This window comes from Nycticebus coucang, chromosome 14 (assembly GCF_027406575.1).
Source record: "Nycticebus coucang isolate mNycCou1 chromosome 14, mNycCou1.pri, whole genome shotgun sequence".
Classification (NCBI taxonomy): Eukaryota; Metazoa; Chordata; class Mammalia; order Primates; family Lorisidae; genus Nycticebus; species Nycticebus coucang.
In genome coordinates, this window is record NC_069793.1 from 59,037,865 (window position 1) to 59,064,189 (window position 26,325).

The window sequence follows — 26,325 nt, forward strand, 5'->3', positions numbered from 1 at the left end:
CACAATAATAAGTAAAAAGAGATAATAATCAATCATCCTTAGAAAAGGGCAATAATGTCTGGAGGCACAGAGAGGCCATTGAAAAAGGCTTGCAACCAATTTCAAAAGGAGAGAAAGAGGGCATTTGTACTTCTGCCCTGCCTTTGTGCCTTTGTCTCTCTTGAGAAGGGACACTAAGAAAGAGGCTTCAAAGGGAATGGGAGAAAACCCTGGCCTGCTGAACCAAGAAGTCTGGAGGGCCCATAAGAAGGTGAGTACAAAGTAACATAGGTAACCAATGACCAAGAACAAGAAATAATCAATGACCAATAGAAAAGGGCAATACTGCCTAGAGACACAGAGAGACCAATGAAAGACTTGCAACCAATTTCAAATGGAGATAGTATTTTTGCCTTCGTAGACTTGTGTCTCTGTCCCTCTCACCTTTTCTTCTCCATAAGAGGGACCCACTTCCAACTCTCTTTGGAAATACTCTACACTTTATCTTTGTCCTTCTTAAATAAAAATCTCTCTTTGTTACTGTGAAACTTGTATAAGTTACTTCTGCTTTCTATCCACAGTGCCTGTGCCACTCCAGTTGTATTTTCAGTTTCCATTCATTTTGCTTTTGATTACCACCATGCCTCAGTTGAACTTTCTAGCTCAGCCAAGTAATCAAACCAAGTCAACTGGGCTCAGAGAATGGGGACCCCAGACCCTCAACAGTTTCATCTTCTATCATGAAAGGACCCACTTCCAACTCTCTTTGGGAGCACTCTAAATTTTCTCTTTGTTCTTCCTAAATAAAATTTATCTTTGTTACACTGAGACTTGTACAGGTTACCTTTGCTCTCTATTCATGCTGCTTGTGCTGCTCCAGTTTTATTTTCTGTTTCCATTCATTTTTCCTTTTAATTACAGCCATGCTTCTTGTGAAATTTCTAGTTCAACACAGTAACCAAACCAGGTCAACTGGGATTGGGAAACTGGGACTCCAGGTCCCCAACAGGTCCACTCCTTTCTTTCCTCTTAGTGGCAAATAGTTAATAAAAACTGAAGCTATGCTGGAAGAACTATCTGAAATCTGTGGTAAATTATTACACAAGTCTTCAGGTACATCCAGGATTGGATTGCAGCTGAAGCAAGCCTGGGTAGCCACACTCTTGGGTAGCCACGCTGTACCTCCACTGGAGTGCGGGCAGAATTGGACTGACTTGTGGCTTCCATAGCCGTACTTGGTAGCTTGAAACCAAGTGCTTCTGTTAGAGAGCACAGGGGGAGCTGAACTAGGGAACAGACAGGCTGGAAATAGTGGTCCCTGATCTGAGAAGCAGCAGGCTGCCTCTTCGATACAGGCAGATCCTGGTAGGTTGTGGCAAGCTCCATGCCCTGGGGCCTTGGAAACTGACAACAACCAGCCAGATTTAGCATCTGAGCAGCCCTAAAACTTGCTGAGTGGGCCAGTGAAACAAGGAGCTGCTGCCTTGCTTTTGCAAGTCCAGGGAGGAGTGTGAAGAACTCTGTGGCAGGGCCTCTGAAACTGGTATCATCAGCTTCCAGGATTTGCCTTCCCAGTGGTCCTAAAACCCACTGAGCAGAGAATTGCCACTTTGCTTCAGGCAAGTCCTAGAAGTGTCATGGAATGCACCACTTCCCCAGCCTCTGAAACTGCCATCAACCAGCAAGATTTAGTATCCAAGTGGCCCTAGAACTCTGCTGAGTGAGCTAGAAGACAGAGAGCTGCTGCATGGTGAGTATCATGTCCTGGGGCCCCTGAAACTAATATCAGTCCACTTTCTGGTTTAGCATCCAAACAGTCCTAAAACTTCCTGAGTAGGCCGGTGGAAAAGCGACCTGCCACTTTGCTTCAGCATGTCCTGGAAGAGGTGTGGAGATCTCTGCCTTCAGGTCCTCTCAAACTGACATCGGCCCACCAGATTTGGCAGCCAGGCAGCCCAAACACCTGATGAGTCGCTGGCAGAAGAGGGAGCTCCTCTTCACTTCAGCAAGTCCTAAAAAGCATATGGAGAGCTCTGTGTTCCAGGACCACTGGTGTCAAATCAGTCCACCTGACTGGGCATACAAATGGCTCTACACACTGCTGAACAGTCTTAAAGCTGTCAGATCACTGAGTCACTTTGTTAGGCCAGACTTTGCTCTCCAGGGCCTAAATGACTTTTATGAGCCAGCTAATAGAACCAAATTAGTATATCTCTAAACTAAGATTCAAGGACACCCTAACCTTTTAGTTTAGAGCTAAAATGAAATAGAAACCACACAAGCAGAGGAACCACTAATAAAACACTAATAACATGAACAGTAAACATGAACATCAGATCTGCTAAAGGATCACAGATCCTCTGGTAGCTACCACAGAGGATACCCACTATAAAGAAATTATGGAAATGATAAAAATGGAATTCAGATTATAGATGGCAAAAAATGATGAAGGGAATTGAAGGGAAAGGGGAAAAACAGCAAAAGGTGACCCAAGAAATTAAAGAAAGACTAGACAAAGTCACAAAGGATCTGAACATACTTAGGAAAGGTATGGAGAGTGAAAAGAAGAGAGCAAAACCAGAGCAATTTCTTAAAGAGATATGAGACTATTTCAAAGTGTACAAACATATGAATTGTACATATCCCTGAAGGAGAAGAAAAAGAAGAGTCCTGTGGAAGCCCTGCTTAATGATAATAGAGCCGAAAATTTTGTGACCCCCCCCGTTCATTATAATCTCAAAGGAAAATAAAACCTCAAAAAGAAGAAAAAACAACAAAAAACTTATTCTGAGTATTCTAGTAACTTTGGTGTGTATGTGTACTTAGCTGTGCTGTAAGTAGTTTGTAGGAAGTGGTTAAAAAGGCCAAAGATAAAAGGTTTCTTTTTTCTCTTTTTTATCTATGAAGTTGCTGTTTATTTATTTATTTGTTTGTTGTCCAATAATAAACCATAATTTCATTTTGCTGAGCTGTTCTAACCAAAAAAAAAAAGTAAGAGACATAGATCTATGGAAGAGAATAGAGAATCTAGAGATGAAACAGGCTTATCAGATCTTTGACAAAACAAACAAAAGCATGCACTGGGCAAAGAATCTCTACTTTGTTGCCCTCTATAGAGTGCTGTAGCGTCATAGCTCATAGCAACCTCAAACTCTTAGGCTCAAGTGATTCTCTTGCCTCAGCCTCCCAAGTAACTGGGACTATAAGTGCCTGCCCCAACACCTGACTATTTTTAGAGATGAGATCTCGCTCTAGCTCAGGCTGGTCTCAAACCTGTGAGCACCGGCAGTCCACCTACCTTGCCTCCCGGAGTTCTAGGATTATATGAATACCTATTTGATAAATGGTCTGAGAGAACTGGTTTACCACATGTAAGAGACTGAAACTGGACATGCACTTCTCACCTCTCACAAAAATTAAGTCCCAATAGATAAAAGATTTAAATCTAAACAGGAAATTATAAAAACTCTAGAAGTTAGTATAGGAAGAACTCTAAATCTTCTCAGCTTAGGGAAAGAATTGATGAAGAAGACCCCACTGGCAATTACAGCAGCAGAAAAAATACATAAACGGACTTAAACAAGTTAAAAAGACTTTGCACAGCTAAGGACACAATCAACAAAGCAAGGAAGTATGAAGATTCCTCAAAGAACTTAAAGTAGACCTACCATTTGACCCTATAATCCCATTACTAGGTATCTACCCAAAAGAACAAAATGCATTTCATACTACAAGGACATTTGCATTCAAATATTTACAGCAGCTCAGTTTATAATTGCAAAGATGTGGAACAACTCAAGTGCCCTTTAATACATAAATGGGTTAATAAACTGTGGTATGTGTATACCAAGGGATACTATTCAAACATAAAAAAGGTGGAGATTTTGCATCTTTTGCAACAACCTTAATGAACTTGGAGAACATCCTCCTAAACAAAGTATCACAGGAATGGAAACACGACCTTCACCTGTACTCAGGACCAAATTCTACTGTTGTAGATTAACAGTACAGGCTCATAGGAAAGAAAAACCTCAGAAACAAGGCTTGTGAGGTAGGGTTTCTGGGCTTCAACCCAACAAGTACAAGGCGTGGGTAAACAGCACACTTCCTGGATGAAGGACACAGCTACAATTCAGCCTTTAACCTCACAAATGCAAACTATGTAACCTAATTATATATAGGCTTAAATTAATATGATACTAAAGTGTTCTTCCATTTTTATAATTTTTAAATCCAGGAATCATGAGAAAACATAAACAGGCTTCCTTTTAATCAGCTGATTTCTTAGAAAAAAGAAAAAAGAGCAAAGGCAAAAGTGAAACCAGTTTTGCACTTCCTGCTTTGAGGATAAATTCATTGTTCTCTCTCATATACCAAGCCAATGCCTGGGCTGGAGCTGGGAGTCAGCAGCCTCCCAGATTCAGGAAAAGAACCTGCTCTCCCTATAGCACTCTCTACTGCAACCTGAAGATGGGAACTGAGCCTCAGGAGACAGGTAGGTGAGGAAAACTTGGGAAGTGGAGTGAAAAAGGAGCTAAAACAGAAACTGACGTAAATAGTCTCAGGAAGCAGCCAGATGCACAGGGAAATTAAAACATTTTGGGAACACAAATAGGTATTTGGTATCATTATTTTAAAAAATAGTTAACAATCTGGGAGGATATGGAGTGCATAATCCAAACAGACAAAAAATAATTTGATAATTTGTATTTTAAATAAAAACAAATCCGTATTTATGTACAGAGAGATTTTATTTAAAAGATTATTTTGAAAAGATTGTTTCAGGCATCTAGGCAGTGAAGGCATCAGAGCAAAATCTGCCCTTTCCTTTGAACTGGTTCACTGAAAGATCAACTCACAATTACGATAGATTAATAAAAGAAAGGTTTATTTCTAAATACCACATACATGGGTGGAACCACAAGAATGATTATCCAAAGTCTCAGAGATGGTCAGAGACTTTTATAGATGCCTCTTGGAAGTGGGGGGTTAGAATGTGGAAAGTATTCATGCAGCAAGTGGTTGCTAGGGGGGATGTGTGTAGATCAGTGGAAACAGATTGATTTGCAGATTAACTGAGAGACAGGTCTCCTGCTTCAAAGGACTCTGAGGTCAGGTCCATTAGCATACAATAAGGAAGTCCACAGCACCCTCTGATTCCCAATCAGGTTACTCAGCTTTTATGTAGACAGAGGCAAGACCTCTTCTGATCATGCTTTCTGATTATGAATGTCCTTTAATTGAAAATATTCCTTATACAAAGGAATCATATTTCAGGGTGAAATTTCCTTAGTTCCTTCAGCAGACAGATTCCTTTACCAGGAAAAGTCACCAAGACCAGAAAAAGACCCATATGGGGGCAGTAAGATATTCAGGGAATATTTTTCCTTAAGGCAGCAATTCTTTTTTTTTTTTTTTTTAATTTCAGATTAATATGAGTATACAAATGATTAGGTTACATTGTTTTCCTTTCTTAGGTAAAGTTCAAGTTGTAGTTGAGTCCTTCACCCATGAGGGTGTGCTATGTACCCTGACATTGTGCACCCAACACTAATAAAAAAACAATAGATAAAAAACTGCAGGCACACAAGAAGGTCAGCTAATTACACTGGATCCCAAGAAACATACATCAAAGTTCAGGAACATGAGAAAAGAAGAGAAGCTTAATTACTATTTGCTGAAGATAATCACTTTGTTTCTATTGATCAGTGAGTATAAACAGTTCAGCTAATCCTTTATGAAGCAAAGAATGGGAATTTAAAGGATCTGCATCTGACCTATCAAAATGTAAAAAGGAGACCTGAGTCTTGTCTAATTCATATGGCTAAGAGTGGTTCTTTACAACATAGAGGTGAGGGAAACTTGCTCTTTCTCCCAAAAGTTCACTGAAAGATGAACTCATATATAATAAAGGCAGATTAATAAAAAAGAAAGCTTTATTTACTGTGTGCATGAGAAGAAGTATAGAGTAATTACTTAATATCTGAACAAAGATCATATATTTTCATGTCTTTTTTGGGGGGGAGGTGAGGAGTACAGGTCATTATGGTTAGGGGCGATCAATAGTTACTAGGGAGGATAAATAGCTACTTGGAAGAATGAATGCAGTGGGGGAACAGAATGACCTGTAAATTAGTGTGACAGAGAAGTACAGTGTTTAAAATGATTTGTGTCAGGTCAGGCTGCATTCTTGATTGGTTTCTCCTACAATGTACTGAGATAATAGGGAGAACAAAGGGAAGCCCATTCTTTTAATCTGTCAGTTTGGTACATAGAGACATAGAGAAGGCCCCTTCCACTGCTTTTTTAATTTCAAGGGCCTGTAGTTCAAAAGACTCTTCATATCAAAAGTAAAGTGTAGAGTTTCTTAGCAGTCAAAATTTGGGTTAAAATTTCCTGAGTTCCTTCAGCAGAAGCCTTTACTCAGAACACAAAAATGAGGATGGGTGTATTTAATCATACCTATTTTCCAGGAGCAAAGGGCTCAGGTAAATTTTACCATTGTTAATTCGACCCATGAATAGCAGGTAGTATCACAAGCACAGAAAGAGAGGCTACTACTTGACCTAGAAGATCAAAAGAAGACTTCATAAATAAAAAGAAACTTGAACTGAGTCAGGAATATAAAGCCCACAGAGAAGGACCAGAAGGGCTCAGACAAGGTAATATGGAGGGTCGAGATACACAGTAAAGTGAAAAGAAAAAGGCCGAGTGTGGCTACTAAAGGAAGAATGAGCTAGATGGTAGGAAAAGGTAGAGTGGTTGTGAAAGGGATTAGACAGTTAGGAGGGGTCTTGAATGCCAGGTCAAAGTAGTTTGATTTTATCATAAATCGATGCAGAGTTTTCAAAATTTTATGAACTACTCAGCCATCAGGAAAGATTATTCAAGGCCTTTTGCAATAATTTGTATGAAAATGGAGACCTTGGGCGGTGCCTGTGGCTCAGTCGGTAAGGCGCCGGCCCCATACACAGAGGGTGGCGGGTTCAAACCCGGCTCCGGCTGAACTGCAACCAAAAAATAGCTGGGCGTTGTGGCGGCCGCCTGTAGTCCCAGCTACTCGGGAGGCTGAGGCAAGAGAATAGCTTAAGCCCAGGAGTTGGAGGTTGCTGTGAGCTGTGTGAGGCCACGGCACTCTACCGAGGGCCATAAAGTGAGACTCTGTCTCTACAAAAAAAAAAAAAAAAGAAAAGAAAATGGAGACCTTTATCCTAAAGTATCTAAAGAATGGAAAATAAATACATCATGTACTCACTTTTAAATTGGAACTAAGTGATGAGCACACTCAGTCTTTTATGTCTTTTAAATTAAAGAATTTACTCTACTCACCTTCAATGTCACACATTTTGTTACCTGGTTTTCAGTTGTATTGTAACTCCTCTCCCTTTATCCCTTTCTTATGTCTTCCTTTATACTTCCTGATAGTATGTTTTAATTCTGTTGCTTTCCATTCCTAGTGTTTCCACCCAGGTTTTGGTTTTGTGGTCACCATGAAGCTTACAAAAGATACCTCATAGTTATTTTAAAGAAAAGACAACTTCACTTTGATCAACAAAGGCAAAACTAAGAAACTCTACACTTTACTTCATCCCTCTCCATATTTTAACTTTTTGTCACAATTTACATCATTTCATATTGCCTATGCCTTAGCAGGTTGCTATAGTTATTATTATTATTGATAAATTTGTCTTTTAGACTCTTTACTAGAGTTATAAGTGGATTACATACCACAATTAAAGTATTAGAGTATTCTGAATTTGTCTGTGTACTTAGGTTTATTACCAATGCTTATACTTTCAAATGTTTTCTTTTTACACATAGCATTATTTTCTTTTAGAATTAAGAACTCCCTTGTTTGTAAGACATGTCTCCTAGTGGCAAATTCCTTCAGCTTTTGTTATTCTGGGAAATACTTCATCTCTCCATTTTTAAAAACTTTTCTCCTTCATAAAGATTATCTGGGGACAGAATTCTTGGTTGACATTTTTTTCACCTCCTCAGCAATAGAACATGTTGTCCTGCGGTCTCCAGGATTAAACTGTTTCTGGTGCAAAATCTATTGCCAGACTAATCATAGCTCCTTTACATACTTTTCTTTTTTCTTAGGTTTTTTATATATATATATATATATATATATGTACTTTTGGAATCCTTTCTTTGTTCCTGACTTCTGAGAGTTTATTGAGGGCCTTGGGATAACATTACTTGTGTTAAATGTGTTTAGTGATCCCAGACCTTCTCATATCTGGATATTTATATCTTTCTTTGGGTTCGGAAAGTTTTATCATTATTATTATTATTGTTAATTTATTTTTATTGAGACAGTCTCACTTAGTCACTCTTCATAGAGTGCTATGGCATCATAGTTCACAGCAACCTCACATTCCTGGCTCAAATGAACCTGTTTTCTCAGCCGCCTGAGTAGCTGGGATTACAGGCATCCACCGCAACAAGGCTATTTTCTTAAAGACGAGGTCTCCTGCTTCCCAGGCTGGTCTCAAACTCCTTAACTCAAGCGATCCACTCACCTCGACCTCCCAGAGTGCTAGGATTACAGGCATTAGCCACCACTCCCAGCTTATTATTAATATTTTGAATAAGCACTTTATACCATGTTCTTTGTCAACCCCCTCTTGAATGACAGTAAGTCTCAAATTTGCACTTTTGATGTTTTTAATATCTTATAGGCATTCTTCATTTCTTTTCATTTGTTTTTCTTCTCTCTGGCCTTTTTTGGAAAAGATAGCATCTTATTGTATAATTTGCATTTACCTACTGATTGGCATACTTTTATGTTTTTGTGGCCATTTTTGTATCTTCCTTTAAAAGATGCCTTTCTGTGTCATTTGCTCATTTTTTAATGAGGTTGACTTTTTTTCTCTTGCTGAGTTAAGTTCCTGTTGATTCTGGATATTAGTCTTTTATCAAACACATAGCAAACATTTTCTCCCATTCTGTGAGTTATACATTTGATCTGTTGATGAAGAAGAGTTTTTGCATAATTGTGTTCCATTTGACTTTTTTTTGGTTTTTATTGCATTTAGTTTCAGGTTTTAGCCATACATTTTTTGCCTAAGCCAATTACCAGAAGAATTTTTCCAAGGTTTCCTCTAGGATTTTTATTGTTTCTGGTCTTACACTTAAGAATTTAATGCCTCTCGAGTCAGTTTTTGTACATGGGGAGAGATGGAGATACGATTAACCGTTTCTGCATATGGTTATTCAATTTTCTCAGCAGGATTTCTTCAGTAAGATGCTCTGGGTTGTTCTCTCTCCTGTTCTGCTGATTTATGTGTCACTTTGATACCAGTATCATAGTGTTTGGTAACTGTGGGCTTGTTGTATAATGTGATGCCAAGGACATTGATGCCTGTAATTTTGTTCGTTTTGCTTAGGATTATTTTAATTATTTGTGCTTTTTTGGGGGGGGGGTCCATATGAATATTAGAATAGTTTTCTCTAATTCCATAAAAAGTGGCCCTGGAATTTCAATAGCAATTCCATTGAATCCATAGATTGTTTTTGAAAATATAGTTTTAACAATGTTCGTTCTTCTAATCCATGAATATGGGATGTTTCTCCATTTGTTTTTGCCATCTATGATATCTCTTAGCAATGACTTGTAGCTCTCCTTGTAGAGATCATTCACTTCCATTGTTAAATTTATTTGTAGGTGTTTTTTCTTTGCATCTACTGTAAATTGGATTGAGTTCTTGAGTTGATTCCCAGTTCTGTCATAGAAATGCTATTTATTTGGGAGTATTGATTTTGTAACCTGAGATTTTGCATAATTTTTTTTTCATTTCTAGGAGTTTCTTGGTAGAATCTTTGGGGTTTTTTAGATATAAGATCATACCATCAGCATTGAGTAATAGTTGGACTTCTTCTTTCCCTATTTGGATGCCTTTGTTTTCCTTCTCTTGCCTGATTGCTCTGGCTAGGACTTCCAGCACTATTTGGAACAAAAGTTGTGACAGTGACAGCATTGTCTACTTCTGGTTCTAAGTGGGAATTCTTTTAATTTTTCTCCATTCAGTATAATGTTGGCTGTGGGTTCGTCATATATGCCATTTATGGTATTATATATACCATAATATAATGCCTATTTTTATTAATAGTCCTTTTATGCCTATTTTATTAATAGTTCTTATCACAAAAGGGTGCTGAGTTTTGTCAAATTCTATCTCAGCATTTATTGAGAGTATCATATGGTCTTTGATTTTGCTTGTATTTACGTAGTGAATCACATTTACAGATTGGTGCATGTTGATCCTCTATCTCTGGGATGAAACCCACCTGATTATAGTGGATTATTGTCATTTTTAAAATGAGGGGCTAAATATGGTTTACAATAATTTCATTGAGAATTATTGCATCTATATTTATAAAGAATATGGGTCTATTGTGTTCTTTTTTTAGTTGTGACCTTTCCTGGCTTTGGTATCAATGTGATATTGGCTTTGTAGAACAAGATGAGAAGGATTTCTTTCTTTTTAATGTTATTAAATAATTTCTACAGTTAAGTGCCAGTTTTTCTTTGCAGATGAAACTATCTGTTCCAGGGCATTAATTTTTTAAGAGTTTTTTTTTTTTATTGCTGCTTCAATTTTATTACTTGATATTAGTCTATTCAGGAGTTCTATTTCTTCCTCATTGGGCTTACGCTGTTTATGTTTCCACGAATTTGTTCATTTCCTCAACATTTTCACATTTAGGTGCATAGAGATTTTTATAGTATTTAGATATAATATTTTGTATTTCTTGTTATGGGTTGTAATATCTTCTTTTTCATTTCTGAGTCAGCTCATAGGGTCCTTTCTTTTCTGTCTGGTTAATCTAGCAAGTGTCTTGTTGATTTTGTTTATCTTTGCAAGGAACCAAATCTTTGATTAATTTTATGTATCATTCTTTTGGAATTGATCTCATTTATTTTTGCTCTGATCTTAGATATTTATTTTCCTTCCTGGCTTAGTGATAAGTTTCTTCTTCTTTTTCCAGTATTTTGAGAATATTCATTAGGTTGCTGATCTGTAATCTTTCTGTCTTTTCAACGTAAGCATTGAAGGCTATAAATATTCCTCCTAGAACTGCTTTGGTAACTTCCCATATATTTTGGTAAATTGTGTCCCCTTTGTAATTCAACTGGAAGATTTTTTTAAAAAATTATCTCCTTCATTTTTTCCTTTACCTAATAATTGTTCACCAGTAGATCAATTAGCTTCCATGACTTTGTGTACAGGTAAATCTTTTCATTGGGATTAATTTCTTTTTCTTTTTTAAGTTGGTATTAATTTCTAAATTTACTCTACTGTGGTCTGAGAAGACACATGGTAGAATCTCTAGAATTTCTTTTTTTTTTTTTTTAATGTATTGAGGCTTTTTGTTGTATAGGATGTAATCAGTCTTGTAGAGTGTTCCATGAACTGATGAGAAGCACAAATATTCAGTAGTTCTGTGGTAAAAATGCTCTGTAAATGTTTATTAGGCCCATTTGTTCTTGAGTCCTATTTAAGTTGTTTCTTTTTTTATTTTCTTCTTGGAAGATGTGTTCCATTCTGTCAGTGGGGTGCTTGCTATTACAATGTTGCTGTTTATCATTTGTTTAGCTCAAGGAGAATTTGTTTTATGGATCAAAACACACGGTTGTTAGATGCATAAATATTTAGGAATGTTATGTCTTCTTGTTGAATTTTTCCCTTCACCCTTATATAATAACCATCTGTGTCTTTCCCTACATTTTGTGATTTAAATCTTTCTTATCTGATATGAATCTGAATAAAATTTTGCAGGTTAGATGCATTTCCTGGAGATAGTATATAAAAATAGACTTTGGAAACATTTTTTTTCTTTTACACAAAAGTCTCCTCTGTTGCCCTGGGTAGAGTGCTCTGGCATGATAGTTCACAGCAACCTTAATGTTTCAGTGACCATCTTGCCTCAGCCTCCCAAGTAGCTAGGACTACTGGCACCCACCACAATGCCTGGGCCATTTTTCTATTTTTAGTAGAGATGGGGTCTAGCCCTTGCTCAGGCTGGTCTCAACACCTGTCCTCAAGCTATCCACCTGCCTTAGCCTCCCAGAGTGCTAGGACAATAGGTGTAAGCCGCTGTCCCTCTATATGTGGTTTTTGGCTTTCTTCTGTTTTTTTTTGGGCTGGGGCTGGGTTTAAACTTGCCACCTCCAGTATATGGGGCCAACGCCCTACTCCTTAAGCCACAGGTGCTACCAGTCTGTACGTGTTTTAAGGTGAGTTTCTAAGTAGCATATAGTTGAATCATTTTTTTCCTATCTGCTAATCTAAGTCTCTTAAGTGGAAATTTTAATTCAGTTGCATTCAATATTAGTATTGATAATGTAAAACTTTGTTCTTCTCATATTGCTATTTGATTACCAGTTTTGTAATTTCTTTCTTTTATCTTTTTTTTTGGGGGGGGAGGGTCTTCTTGTCTTAGTGATTTGCTGAACTTATGTCATGTTGCCATTTAATTTCTTTCTCTTCCTCCTTCTTGTGATTATTTTATTAGGCATGTGAGTTTTAATTTTGTACATTTTTGTGATGAGGAATATTGACATTTTGTTTTCATATTTGAAAGTCCTTTGCGCATTTCTTATAGGACTCCTTTAGTGGTGATGAATTTGTTCTGTGTTTACTTACCTGGCAAGAACTTTATTTCTCCTTCATTTATGAAGTTAATTCTAATAGAACATAAAATTACTGACTTGCAGGTTTTTCTTTCATCAGTTTAATGAAATTCTATTCTTTTCTGTACTGTAATGTTTCTGCTGAGATGTTCCCAGTTAGTCTAATGAAGTTTTCTCTAAAGGAGACTAGAGTCTTTGCTCTGGCTAATTTTAAAATTATCTCTTTTTCTTCCTCTTTAGTTATTCAGATTATAATATGATGTGATAAAATTCTTTTGGTAATGTATTTTCTTGGGAATCACTGGGCCTCCTGACTCTTGTTAGTCCTGGGAAGCTTTTTCAATTATTTCCTTAAATAGGCTTCCTAAACTTTTTGCTCTCTGTTCCCCTTTGGTAATATTAATAATTTATACATACAGTCACTTTATGTAGTTTAAAAGTCTTTCCTCTTTTTAAAAAATTATTTCTTCTTTATCTTTGTCTGACCAGATTATTTCAAGTATCTGTCTTTAAGTTCGTCCTTCTGCTTGGACAAGTTTATTTTTGAAGCTTTCAAATATGCTTTGTTTTTCCTTCAATTTGTCAGTTCCAGAATTTCCATTTGGTTTCCCTTAATGATAATTATCTCTTTGTTAAATTTCTCATTCACATTCTGACTTGAATTTCTGATGTTTTTGTATTGGTTTTGAGATCTCTCTTCCATCTGATTGATGTTCTTTAGAACTAATATTTGGAATTCTTTCCTTTTTAATTTTGGATTAATATGAGGATATAGACAATTAGTTTACAATGTTTGCATTTCTTTGGTCAGGTCCCTGCTGTAGTTATGTCCCACACCAGGAGGTGTACCCTATACACTTACATTGTGTTCATTAGATGGGGGCACACCAATCCCCCTCTCTCTTCATGGAATTCTTTATCTGGAATTTCAGGAAATTCTTTTTGATTAGGATCCATTGCTGAACAATCACTGTGGTCCTTCAGTGGTATCACATTTCCTTCCTTTTTCATGTTTCCACTGTCCTTCCAGTGGATGCTTCTAATGTAGTAGTCACCTATTATTTTTCCCTTTTTCTTTTTCTTTTTTTTTTTTTTGCAGTTTTCAGCTGGGGCTGGGTTTGAACCCGCCACCTCCGGCATATGGGGCTGGTGCTCTACTCCTTTGAGCCACAGGTGCCGCCCCCTATTATTTTTCCAAATATCTATAAAAGTGAAAATTTTTTCCTGAGGAGGTATATATGTTCTTGTTTGAGTATGATACTTTGGCTTTCATTTGGAGTACTTACAGTACTGTAATCGCTGTATGATTTCTTGTAGAGGGACAGTACTGTCTGTGATTTCCTTGGTGGCTTATTGAGTTGTTACTTGATGCTGTGATTGAGTTTTGCTGGGGAGTTGAAAACAAACTGTATTGATCATGGGTTCTTTACTAGTGGAAGCAGTGAGCAGAGTATACCTTAATTTACACTTACAATTGTCTCAGTGTGTCCAGGGGGGTGGGAAATTCTTGGGCCTTCAGGTGGCTTGCTCCGAAGCTAGTAGTTGAAGTAGAGGGATGGACACATGGCCAGGTTGTCTGACCTCTGAGCAACTGATGTGAAGTATATGAGGTGGCAGTAGTAGTCTATGTTGTTGTTACTGGTATATGCATTGGATTGGGCAGGCTAGTCTCCAGTCCCAAAGGTGCCAGTAACAGGTTGGTGATGATAGCTGTTGTCCTAATGTGCTTAGGAGTATTTTGGTCCTCTTTCTCTTTCCACCCTGGTGGCAGCTACAGTCACATCACTTGAACTTGTCCTAAGGGAGGGATGAATTAACTTCTCAAAATGATACTGGGTGTGGACTTGCAATCAAATGGGGTAGGGCCCCATTTAGGCAAGCAGCATGAGCTAGATGCCAAAGGGAATGCCACTTAATTGCATTTGGATCATGCAGCAGCCCAGAGAATAGCAGTAGAAATTGTTCTAGACATGTTTGGAGAGTGTAGACTCCCAGGCCCATCCCCCCAATTGATGGTAGCTACAGATACATCAGCCTGAGCTTGACCATGAGGATGGGATTCTGCCCAGCTATAAACCCCCTAAGTAGTATCTTGGAACTGTAACAAGAAAAAGTTGAGCTCTGTCAGGCAGGTGGCACTGAAGGAAATTGTGTGAAGTGCAGCTCACTTGCGATTCAGTCCCATAGCAGCTGTCTGCAGAATATTGAAGATCATCCCAAGGTGGGGGGGGGGGGACACCGCCCAATTGCAAACTCTCAAAATGGCACATTGGAACTGAAATCAGAAAAGCTGAGGCCCCACCCAGGCAGACAGGATGGGCTAGAAACTGAAAATGCTGTCTGCCCACATCTCAGTCTCAGCAGCAGCCCATAGCTCAGAGGGGCTGGAGGCAGTGGACTTGCTCCCTAGCCTACCCTCCAAGAATGGTACCAACTTCCTTTTCTTACCATAATTTCTTCAGAAACCCTTTGTGATGGTGCCTGTGCCCCATATGTCTGTGGCATTCTGATCTCTTACTGGCAACTAAACAACTCAGAGAAGGAAACTGAGTAAGGGTGGGTGGGGGTAGGCATGCAGCTCTGAGGGACCTTGCCCATCCTCTCCCCTAGGTTCCTTTCCCCTGTAGGTTCTCTCAGGTGAGACTGACCCATCTCACCTGGTAGCCACTGTCCGTTTGCACTCCAGCCTGAAGGATAATGTGTCTGCTCCTTAACCACTGAAGACCCCAGAATACAAGGAAGGCCATGTCTCTCACCATTCTGTGTTTAGAATTCAATTTCCTTACTAGTCTCTTTTGCTTGCATTTTATGTTTGGAATTTGAATGCTTAATTCACAGAAAGAGAAGCAGGAGTGAGAACAAGGAGACCCTGGCATTTCCAGTTTAGAAAAGTCTCTGAGAGTGCCAGAGAAAAGCAGAGTTTACCTTCAAAATCCTAATGAAGCAAACTTACTCATCAACAGAGTTAGTGGAAGCCAAATACATAGGAATGGAATCTTTAATCTTTAATGCACTTAAAGAAAATAACTGACAACAAGAATTCTGCACAATGTGAGAGCTCCTGAGTGAGCTTAAACCAGCAAAGCCATGGAGTGTCGCCCCAAAGGAGTTTGGAAGCCCCACCCCAGTATGTCTAGAAGGTTGGATATGGATTCAATGAACACTACTCTCGAGGGTGAAGATTTAATGTTGCTTGTTTTGTTGGATTTTGGACTTACTTGGGACCTGTGTGAATCCTTCTTCTTGTTTATTGCTCACTTTGGGAATGGGGATGTCTATCCTATGCCTGTTGCAATTCTCGGGCTCCACTCTCATGAAGTCATGAAGAATGAGTGCCTAATACAAGAGATGGAGAGAACAAACTATTTCCCTGCTTCTCCTTCTTCATTTCTGCCTTCTGCCATGTAAGGATGTAGCAACAAAATGCCATCTTAGAAGCACATATCAGGCCCCTCCTGAGAAACTGAACCTGCTGGTGCCATGCTCTTCCCAGCCTCCAAAACTGTGAGAAATATAAATCCATTATTTATAAATTATCCTGTCTTGGGTATTATAGCAGCACAAATGTATGCTTTCTTTTTGTGGTTTAGCTTTGCTTTTCTGCAGTTTCACTTTGATATGTATGCATGGAACTTTCTTTTTTCTTCTTTGGTGTTTTCCAAGTCTTATATTTTGACTTTAGTTTGTAATGGAGAATTGCTTTGAACTATTTATCTATTCTGTCAGAGAGTTATCACTACCTAGTAAACATGGGTAGGCGAAGCTTTAAATTTTTTTTAAAATTAGTCTAGCTATTTAAAACATCTTAGGCTGTAAAGGTTAGCCTGAGTTACCAAGACTGTCATTAAAGTGTAGATTCAAATTTAAGAGGCGTTGCAGAAGATGGAAAACATAAGGTGAAAATAACGGTAACATGGTGTCGTAGTTCGTTCTGTGTTGCTATAATAGAATACCTGAGAATGGTCAATTTGTATTAAACAAAAGCTTGTGAGTTTGCAGTTCTGGAGGTGTCAATGTCCAAGATCAAGGCACCAGCATTCAGAGACAAGAGATTTCATGCTTCATTATTACGTGGCAGAAGGCAGAACAGTGAAGGGTCTGAAGGGGGTCACACTCAGTATTTTATGACAGCATTAATCCCACCTATGAAGACAAAGTTGTCATAGTCAAATCACCACTTAAGGATCCAACTCTTAAAACTGTTAAAATGATAATTAAATTTCACTATGTGGTTTGGAGAGTACAAGCATTCAAACTATAGCAAATAGGATGGTATGATAGCAACCTAGTAGACACAGTGAAGGCAAAATTGAAGGGACAGTTGGTGGGAGCAGTAACAAAGAAATGAAACAGAAGAAAAATTTAAGAGGGTAAACTGAAAAGACATGATGTAAAAAATTCACATTAGGAAGAAAAAAAATGAATAGAGCACTCATTGACCTGGAGTTATGATTGAGTTATTCAATAGGACACAAATTATAGGAGGAAGATAAATTTGAATAATATAGAAAGTTGAAAGGTGTGAAATCTCATCTTACCTCCTGTTCAAGGATAAGCCCTGAAGGTATTTGGGGGAAAGCATACCACTGATAAAACATTGAATACAGAAGAGCATTTGAGTCTATAGACACAGATAGAGATGGTATCACCATATTCACATAACAGAAAGAGGATATTAATGAAGGACATCGAAGAGTAAGAGGTGAGTGAGAATCATAACCCATGTTAGATGTGCATTTAAAAGGACAGTAGAGAAATAAATATCATGAAATGACCTAAGAAGGAAGGACATAGTGATAGGAAGGGAACCAAGCAACACAAGCTTTCAAAAAAACTGAGAGGAAAGACAATCAATGTGTGGAATCACTCTTGTGTTAAAAAATAAACATCAAGCTTTCAATCTCATGCATATTTTGAAATTCCCTCACTCAAGTTCATATCGTCCATGCTACTGATTCTGGATAAGAGGAAGTGGCAAAATAGGGCACTTACATTGTACCTCACACTGCCAGCTAAAAGGGTAATCCATGTTGAGAAGAGCTATAATGATGTCTTTACACAAAAAAAGATGTTCACAAAAATTATACACTGGAATAATGAAAGGAGGGGATGAGAAAGGCTTAGACACTGGTATTATTACTCTAGTCACTCTTCTAGAGTGACTGACACTTCCTAAGGTCAACACAGTCAGGCTAACTGAGTGTCTGGTTTTCACACAGCTCTGATCATGGCAGAAGACTCCCCTGGTGAACCTGGAATCAGAGAAAAAAGAAGGCAATACCTCCAAGAGATCCTGGAAAAAGTAGGCCTGGAGGGTGACTTCTGGATTTCTAAGCTGCAGGAAGACCTAGGTGTGACCTGTGCCCAAGCCTTACAACACCTAGAAGAACAAGAGCTCCAGAAGCTGATCTTGGAGACACGATATCCATGGGAGGAAAGGGCCCTGAAGAAGCTTCTAAAGATGTCACACTCAAATTTGTCAGAAGTAGAGAACTCTTGGATAGAGATGGCAAAGAAAAATCAGAAGCAGACAGAAAAGGCTCTGAAGGAGCTGAAGGACTTGTTGGCACAAGGAAAGCAGCAAGAGGGAGTAACAGAAATGAGCAAAGTAATGGACATCCCCATAGAGTACTGGACATCTTCTGAAAACCAACTAAAAGAAGTCACAAACAACATGCAGAAACAACTCGAACCCATGCATGTAGAACTACCCCCGGGTCAAAACCTCCCAGATAAAGATCTGGTAAGATGGGCATCTGGAGGGTTGGCCCTCCAGGGAATTTACAAAACCACCCACCAAAGCAAACTGATAGAGAAGAGAGAGAAGCTACTCAGAGTCCCCAAGGACTTCTCACTCTGTGGCCCTCAGCAGGGCACACGGATGGAAACAGTAGAATTTCGATCTTCTCAAGAAGCATCCATGTTCATCCAGACAATAGAGAAGCTGGGATTCAGTGCAATTGCTGCAGCCAAGGGTGGAGGTTGGGGACTTAGTCTTGAAGCTGGTTTGAATCACAGCAAATCTTCAGAATCCAAGAAAACTCAACAAACACATTCTGAGAACTCTTATTTCTGCTCAATCAGGTTCAGCTACATCCCCCTGGCCTCCTGCTACTTCCTCATGGATCAGCTCCAGTTATCCAAGGCTGCCCTCCAGGAATTAAAATGCATTGAAGACCTTCTGGATCAGCCAGCAGGCCCTGTCAGATTCTCCTCACTGAGACACAAGACTGAAACCTTCTTCCACAGGTTTGGCTCTCATGCCAACCAAGGTCCTGTGCATCTAGGGGGCATCTACTGGTGGAAGGCCATTTCAGAGGGTTTTCAAAGTGACCAACTGGAAGAAGTGAAACAGCTTTCAGTACAGGCCTTGAATATTTTCATAAGGGGCAGTTATAGTGGTTTCGGGGTGGAAGCTTCTGCAGGCATGAATGTGTCAAACTCTGATTCAAAGACAACCTCTCAGACAAACACTTTCCAAAAAGTCCAAGCCAAAGTGCAACTATATGCATCACAGACAGGTGGCCCACCAGAACCAGTAGTCCTTGACCAATGGAAGGCCGGACTCATTGACAGCAATCGAACCTGGCATGTCATTGACCGGGGACTTCAGCTGGTACCTGTTTGGGACATAATCCTCTCCAATCACAGAAGTGATTTTAAGAATCCTATTCAGGTGGCCAACTGCCTGAAAGGCTGCTATACCACTCTAACTAGCCCTGCTGCCCACATCCAGGAGGAAGAGAAATTACTAAGTGCTGAAGAACAGGCTATGGCTTTTCTAGAGGATGTGAAAACTTGGGAGATACATGATCCTGAAGAGGAGCTGACAAAAATGACAAAAGTAAAGGAAATATTGAGTAAAGAAATAAAAAGTTATGACCCTTGGATTAATATGTGCCTCACAGATCAGACTCTGCAGAATTTTCTAGTAAACACTGTCAACTTTTGCAAAAAGACTTCAAATCATAAAACTGAATTTATTAAATCTCAGTTGCGCAGCCTTCTGGATCCTCACATCTACAGAGTAGCAAACTTTCCTCAGGCTCACTCCATCATGCAGTGGATCTTCCAGTCAGAGTCAGAGCGAGAACAACTCAGCATTTCCCAATTTGCTGAATTTATTAAAATCTTAAAAGAAACACAGAGTGACCTCATTGAAGCAAAGGTCAAATCTGAGTCCAAAGAAATACTAGAGAACTCTTTAAAAAATGGCACTGATAAGGTAAGTGTGGCTCTCATCTGCTTCTTGAATTACCTCCAAGAAGCAGAGCAGCCAGACACACAGCTCTTGGTACTTTCCATTGCAGCTGGTGTAGGGTATCATTTGGAAAACAAAACTTTCCAGTACCTCCTAGGGTGTGATGCACTAAGCTTCCTACTGGAGGAAATTCAAAGTGCACAAAATAAATACCAGGAGCTCAGAAATATTTGCAGTTATAGGGCTCAGGCATTCCTGGTGCTCACAGGCCTGACAGTCACAGCTGGAGACACAGCTATTTCTCCAAAAGAGAAAACACAGCGTATGGCATTAATAAGATACCACTTGGGAAAGTCAATTACTAAAGAAGTCGCACATGTTCTCAGCAAACTTGGAGTAGATTGTAACTGGGGAAAGCTAGAGAAAGACTTAAAATTGCTCATTGATGGAGATTTTGAAGCTACCATCTCATTCTTGCAAATAGACGAGGTGCAAAAACAATTACAAAGTCTTTTCCATGGAAAGAAAAAGCCTCACAAAACACATGAAAATAAAAGTATCAAATGGGAGGTAATAGAAAATGGAGTCTTCCTAGAGTTACTCCAGCGTCTAGGCCTAGAACATTACTACCCAAAAAAGATGAGCAGAGCTAACTTCCATCTGATCTACAAGACTTCTGTGTACAACACCCAGCCCAGCTCTGAACGGGAGCTTCCTTTTTACCTCATGCAGAAGCTACTGATGTTGGATTATAAGCTGAGGTACCTGGTCTTCGCAGACGATAGAAACACAGAACAACAGGTCTATCAAGAAAATGAGAGGTTCGATCCATATGAAGACTTTCTTGAAGACTGTGATAGTCCCATTAAGCCTTCAGCCACTACACCTAGACCCCATATTCACCCAATGGATATTCAAATGGCAATTTTTCACTGTGCAGATGATTTTGCCCGACAATATATTTTGGACAAACTTTCCTTTTGTCAGTTTGCCCTCCCCCTTGTGGTGCCTAATCCCTGCACTTCTCAAATTGAATTTTCTCTCTGGTCTCTCAGACAAATTAGGAGAAGTTGGCAACAAGGGAAGAAGTACAGTTACAAAAATCAGCAGATGTGCCGTGTCTCTACCCCTATTGTGTCCTTTATTAGAGTTGGAAATGGTCTCTTGGCTTCCAAATCTCAAATCATGAACTGTCTTCTCAGTAAACATAAACATGATGTGTTTCTTCACCGACACTGCAGAGGAAGCAGCAAAGACTGTCTCTTGATGAGGGGTGTGGTAGAAATCTGTTGGTTCTGTCCTGGGGGGGAAGAAGAGGACAGGTTTGACAACTGTGTGACCTTTACCAATCTTCGTGGAGATGCAAAGGAACATGAGCAGCAGCTCACCTTTCTGAAGGAGGTCTCTTCTCTCATTGTGGTCCTCATGTCGACTTCTGATCACAATGAAGAAAACCGAAAAATTGTCTATGACCTGTGCCAGTCATCAAGACTTTTGATCTGCTTGCTTGATGACAAAGAACAAACCATGGCCAATATTTCCAGCCAAAAAGTGAAAATTGGCATCAAGAATAGAAAAGAGGAAGAATTAACAAAAGAGCTCGCAACTACGATCAGACGTTTGCTAGAGCTCTCTGGCAGGGCTCTCAGCTTAGAGGACTGTTCCCAGATTGCTCACAGACAAGGATTCCTTATTGATGAAGACCAGAGAGATTGTAAAGAAGCCAAAGAAAAAGCACAGCTTCTAGTGTCCCATCTGGGAGAGATGAACTTATCTCAGATGAAGGAAACCTTACTCCCCCTTCAGGGACAACTATGGCATCTCTGGTGTAAGAAAGATAAAGAACTGTATCATCTGAGAGAAAAGGGAAATCGGAGCATTGAACAATACAGGAATGACATTGAGACAGACAAGCAAATAATACGGTATCAACAGCTGAGTAGAGCCTTTCCTCTCAATGATTTAATGCAATCTTTCCTTCAGATTCTCCATGAATACTCAGAAACTCACACCAAACTCTATTTCTTGCAGTGGCTGAGTGTGTTTTTAGATAATCTGACTGCAGGACAGTTGGAAAAACTACCTGAGAAGCAAAGATTATTTTGGCCACTTGTAAAAACAGAAAAGAAAGAGGTACCCAGGGGCAACTCTCTGAAATACAGGCTAAAGGAAACAGTAGCCATCTCCACAGAGATTAGTGACTGTACCTTGGGAATTGGACATCTTCTCCGAGAAGTTGGCCAGATTTATGAAGCTCTAGAAGAAGCTTCCTCCACAAAAGACTCAGCTTTTTTCTCCCTTCCCCAAATTGCTGCAGACCTGATGATATCTGGTATTCCTATCGAGCTAATGGACGGAGATTCTTTGTATGTGCCCTTGAAGTGGATAGCAGCTGTTTTTGACAAGGTCTGTGAGGAACTTGGAGACAAACGGGTGTTTGTGCTCTCTATTCTTGGCCTGCAAAGCTCGGGGAAGTCCACCCTGCTCAATGCACTCTTTGGGCTGCAGTTCACTGTTGGTCCAGGTGGATGTACAAAGGGAGTCTACATGCAGCTCCTCAAGGTGGAGAAGACATTCACAGAGGAACTCGGCTTTGACTTTATGCTAGTTGTGGACACAGAGGGATTTCGAGCCCCAGAATTCAGCAACAAATCCCAGCATCAGAACAATGAGTTGGCAACCTTTGTCATTGGACTTGCAAACTTGACTTTGATCAATATTTGGGAGGATAATTCAGCAGACATGCAGGATATCCTACAAGTAGTTGTGCAAGCCTTTCTGAGGATGAAACAAGTAAAAGTCTTCCCAAGTTGCCTCTTTGTCCACCAGAATGTGGAAGAAGTTACAGCTAAAGACGAAATTACAGAAGGACTTAGGTGGCTAGAGCACAGACTAGATGAAACAGCAGTAATAGCTGCTGAACAAGAACAATGCCCAGATGTAACCTGTTTCAGTGATGTCATAAAGTTTGATGTCAATAGTCATGTCTACTACTTTGCTCACCTCTGGGATGGGAATCCCCCAATGGCCTCTCCCAATCTTCACTATAGCCATAATGTTCAGGAACTGAAAAGCAGAATTCTTCAGATTGCTGAGCAGGAATCCAGGCCAAATATTATGAAAATATCAGATGTAGGGCGGCGCCTGTGGCTCAATGGGTAGGGCGCCGGTCCCATATGCCGGAGGTGGCGGGTTCAAGCCCAGCCCCGGCCAAAAATAAAAAAAAAAAAAAAAAAAAATAAAAAAAAAAAAAAAAAAAAAAAAAAAAGAAAATATCAGATGTAAAATCCCGAGTTCATGATTTGTGGAGAGCCCTTGTAAATGAGAACTTCATTTTCAGTTTTAGGAACACCCAGGAAGTCATGGCCATGACCAAACTGGAAACCATGTATAACCACTGGACCTGGGACCTGAGGAGTTACATGCTGGGCTTGCAGAATGAGCTGATTAACCAGATTCAGAACAGAAAAATTCAGGAACTCAAGACAAGTACACTTGAGGCACTAGTTACAGAAAAATATAAAGTTATCAAGCAAGAACTTGAAAAATATTTCAATAAAGACCCAGATCATGAAATATTGCTTCAATGGAAAGCAACTTTTGAAAATAAACTAAGAAACCTTAAAGACATACTTATCTCAGACAGCAAAAGAAAAGCCAATGAACTTATTAGTTTTAAAAAAATTCAAGAAAGGCTTGATAAGAAAAAGACAGGTTATGAAAATCAATTATTAGAAAAGAGCCGAAAGTTAGCTTTAACTGTAAAGGGTAGAGAAGTTAGTGAGGAGGAGTTACATGAGCAGTTTAATCAGCTTTGGAAAAAATGGGTTTGTGACATAGCCTCAGGTCTACCTGAAGTCTCAGAGCCTGACATAGATGTGGATTCTGAAAATATCCTTTTGGAGTATTTCCAAAAGCAGAGAAATGTTGTGGGCATACTGAAGACAAATTCTGGAAAAAAGTTTCAAATAAATTATGATGAACATCTGAAAATGAATAAGAACTATAGAACATTAGAGGTCTGTGATAAAGAGTCTATTAATGTGACTACTGATAACATTGTTTCAAGATTTAATAAAACTATTAATAGCATGTGGAAACAACAGTATGATTACAGTCCAAGTTATTTTCATGAAATCTTGAGAATAATAGATGAGGAAGTGAAATTTGCACCTACAGAGGGAAGATACACATTTACAAGTAAATACATCATTGACTTATCTTTGTGTTTATTCCAAAAAGCATCAGAGAATTTTAAGGAAATACACTGGGCATTTAAGAGAGTGAATCATCCTGTACACTATCTGGAAAGCAAGAAAGCTGATTTCTTCATGAGTTTTAAGATCTCCTGCCAAGGAGCAACCTCACTCAAAGCATTTGTTGATTTTCTGTGGCTGAAGCTCACTCCTGCCATCTCCACCACTGTACGGAAAGAACTGACCATAATAAAAGATATTAATAACAAGATTATAAGATATTGTTCAGACAAAGGAGATGAAAAAATTAAGACTTTTGTAGAAATAATTTTAGATTACATCAAGAATATCATCCTCTCTTCCATTTATGAATCCACTGCAGTAGCTAAAGATAAAAGCAGCACTGTGTCTGAGTGGCTGGATTTGTTCTGTGATCACCTTGGAAGCAACTTGATCATTCCACGCAAAGAGTTGGAAAGCATTGAACACCCAGAGATAAAAGATATTGAGTTTCTCAAAGAAGCCATGAGTATAGCTCTGGTTTCTTCATTGAAGGAAGTAGAAAAAAAATGTTCAAGTATAACTTTGGTAAAAATGATTTCCCGAATTGTGGAACTCTTCTCTTAACATTTCTATGGCTGATAGAAGAATGTCTTCTCTATGGAGAAATTTGTCCAAACCCTATTCCTGCTCATGAAGGAGAACCCATTTTCTCTTCTACCATTCTCAGGCTGCCAGTGGACAGTATAAGAGTACAAGTCACTTTGTCCTTGATTGCTGTAGTGGCTCTGTATTAGGCAATCATTCAATAATTTTTAGAGACAGCTAAAAATTGCACCACATGGAGATTTGCCTCAGACTCATCCACCCACCCATATTAGAAAGTGTTTGTCCCTTACTTTAGAGCAAAGCTAGAAGAAAAAAAAAACAGAGAAACTTTGTAAGTGTACATAAAATCCCTACTGCATGAGCAAAAATTACAAAGTGATTGGAAGTGCTGGATAACTAATGTATTCGTTGACAACAATAAAAGCACCAGTATCTGAACAAAAGATTCCCAGTACATGAATAATCCTAAAGTAATTCCACTTCATATTAGAACCTTCATTATTTCTATTTTTAGAATAAAATGTATAAAAATAAATTAATTAAGATTTCAAGAGTTGAAGAGTTCCTGCAAACTAACTCCATTTCTCCCTATCTCAATGCCTTTTGTTTATAAACAAATTACTGAAATATGTGAATATATGATAAAATCGAATAAAATCCACCTGAAAACACCTACTTCATATTTTTACCTAATTGTCCAGATATTCTTGTTTTAAAAAATGTAATGTCTTAGACAAAGTCATTCTAACAGAGAAAAATCAAAATCATTACAAGCTGCTACGTAATTTATACACAATAATGGTATTGATATTTCATCATTTATGCAGGTTTTGGCTGGAAACAACAAATTGACTTCTTAATTTTTTAAAGAGCCTTTCACCCCTCTGAAGTTTGGGGAACAATTTATTAAGCCTTAAGTACAAAAACATTCACAGAAATTTCATGATTCCTGGCCAGCTTGGGTAGCTCACACCTGTAACCCTCGCCCTCCTGGAGGCCTGGGTGAGCAGATCCCTTTAGAGCCAGAAAAACAGCCTACAAGATGGAGTCTGAAAAGCTAAACTCAAGCAGGATAACTGACCTAGTCTGTTTAGTATTCCCCACATACCTTCCCTGATTATCCAGTTAAGGTTTCATCATCATTATGAGGATGTTTATCACAAAAGATATTGGAGGAGGTAGTCACACATAGACAATAAGTATTGTTATAAGTTAGAGCAAAAGTTACTTCAATGTTGTTTTCCTTGATTATTCTCTTAGATATTTTGTTAGGGTAAAGGTTATTTCTACTATGATATTGTTAAGAGTGAAGGTTAATTTTATGTTGTTTGAACATGTTACATTGTTAAGATGAAGACTACTTTCATGTTGCTTATTGTCAGATAAAGTTAAAAATTTCTAGATTTGTTTCCTTGTATTTCATTACAAAGTTTAAAATTCTGAAGGAGAACATAATTGAGAAGCTACTGTAGCTATTGTCCAGAATTGCCAGCCTTCTGATGATAAACCTTGTTGGACTTTATCCCCGTCCCTACATTAGGGTGACAGTGATAGGAAGCTGGACCCTCTTCTTCTAGTAACACTTTGAAGTCAAGAGTTTGAGACCAATCTGGGCAAGAACAAGAGCCTGTCTTTATCAAAAATAAAAAAAATTAGCTAGGCAAATGGGATTCACCTGTAGGCCCACCTGACTTCAA

At 38.8% G+C, this 26,325-nt stretch overlaps 1 pseudogene; it reads left to right on the forward strand.

Annotated features, from left to right (window-relative positions):
• Positions 1-4,364: 4,364 nt before the first annotated feature.
• On the forward strand, positions 4,365-26,010 carry LOC128565833 (interferon-induced very large GTPase 1-like; annotated as a pseudogene).
• Positions 26,011-26,325: the final 315 nt, after the last annotated feature.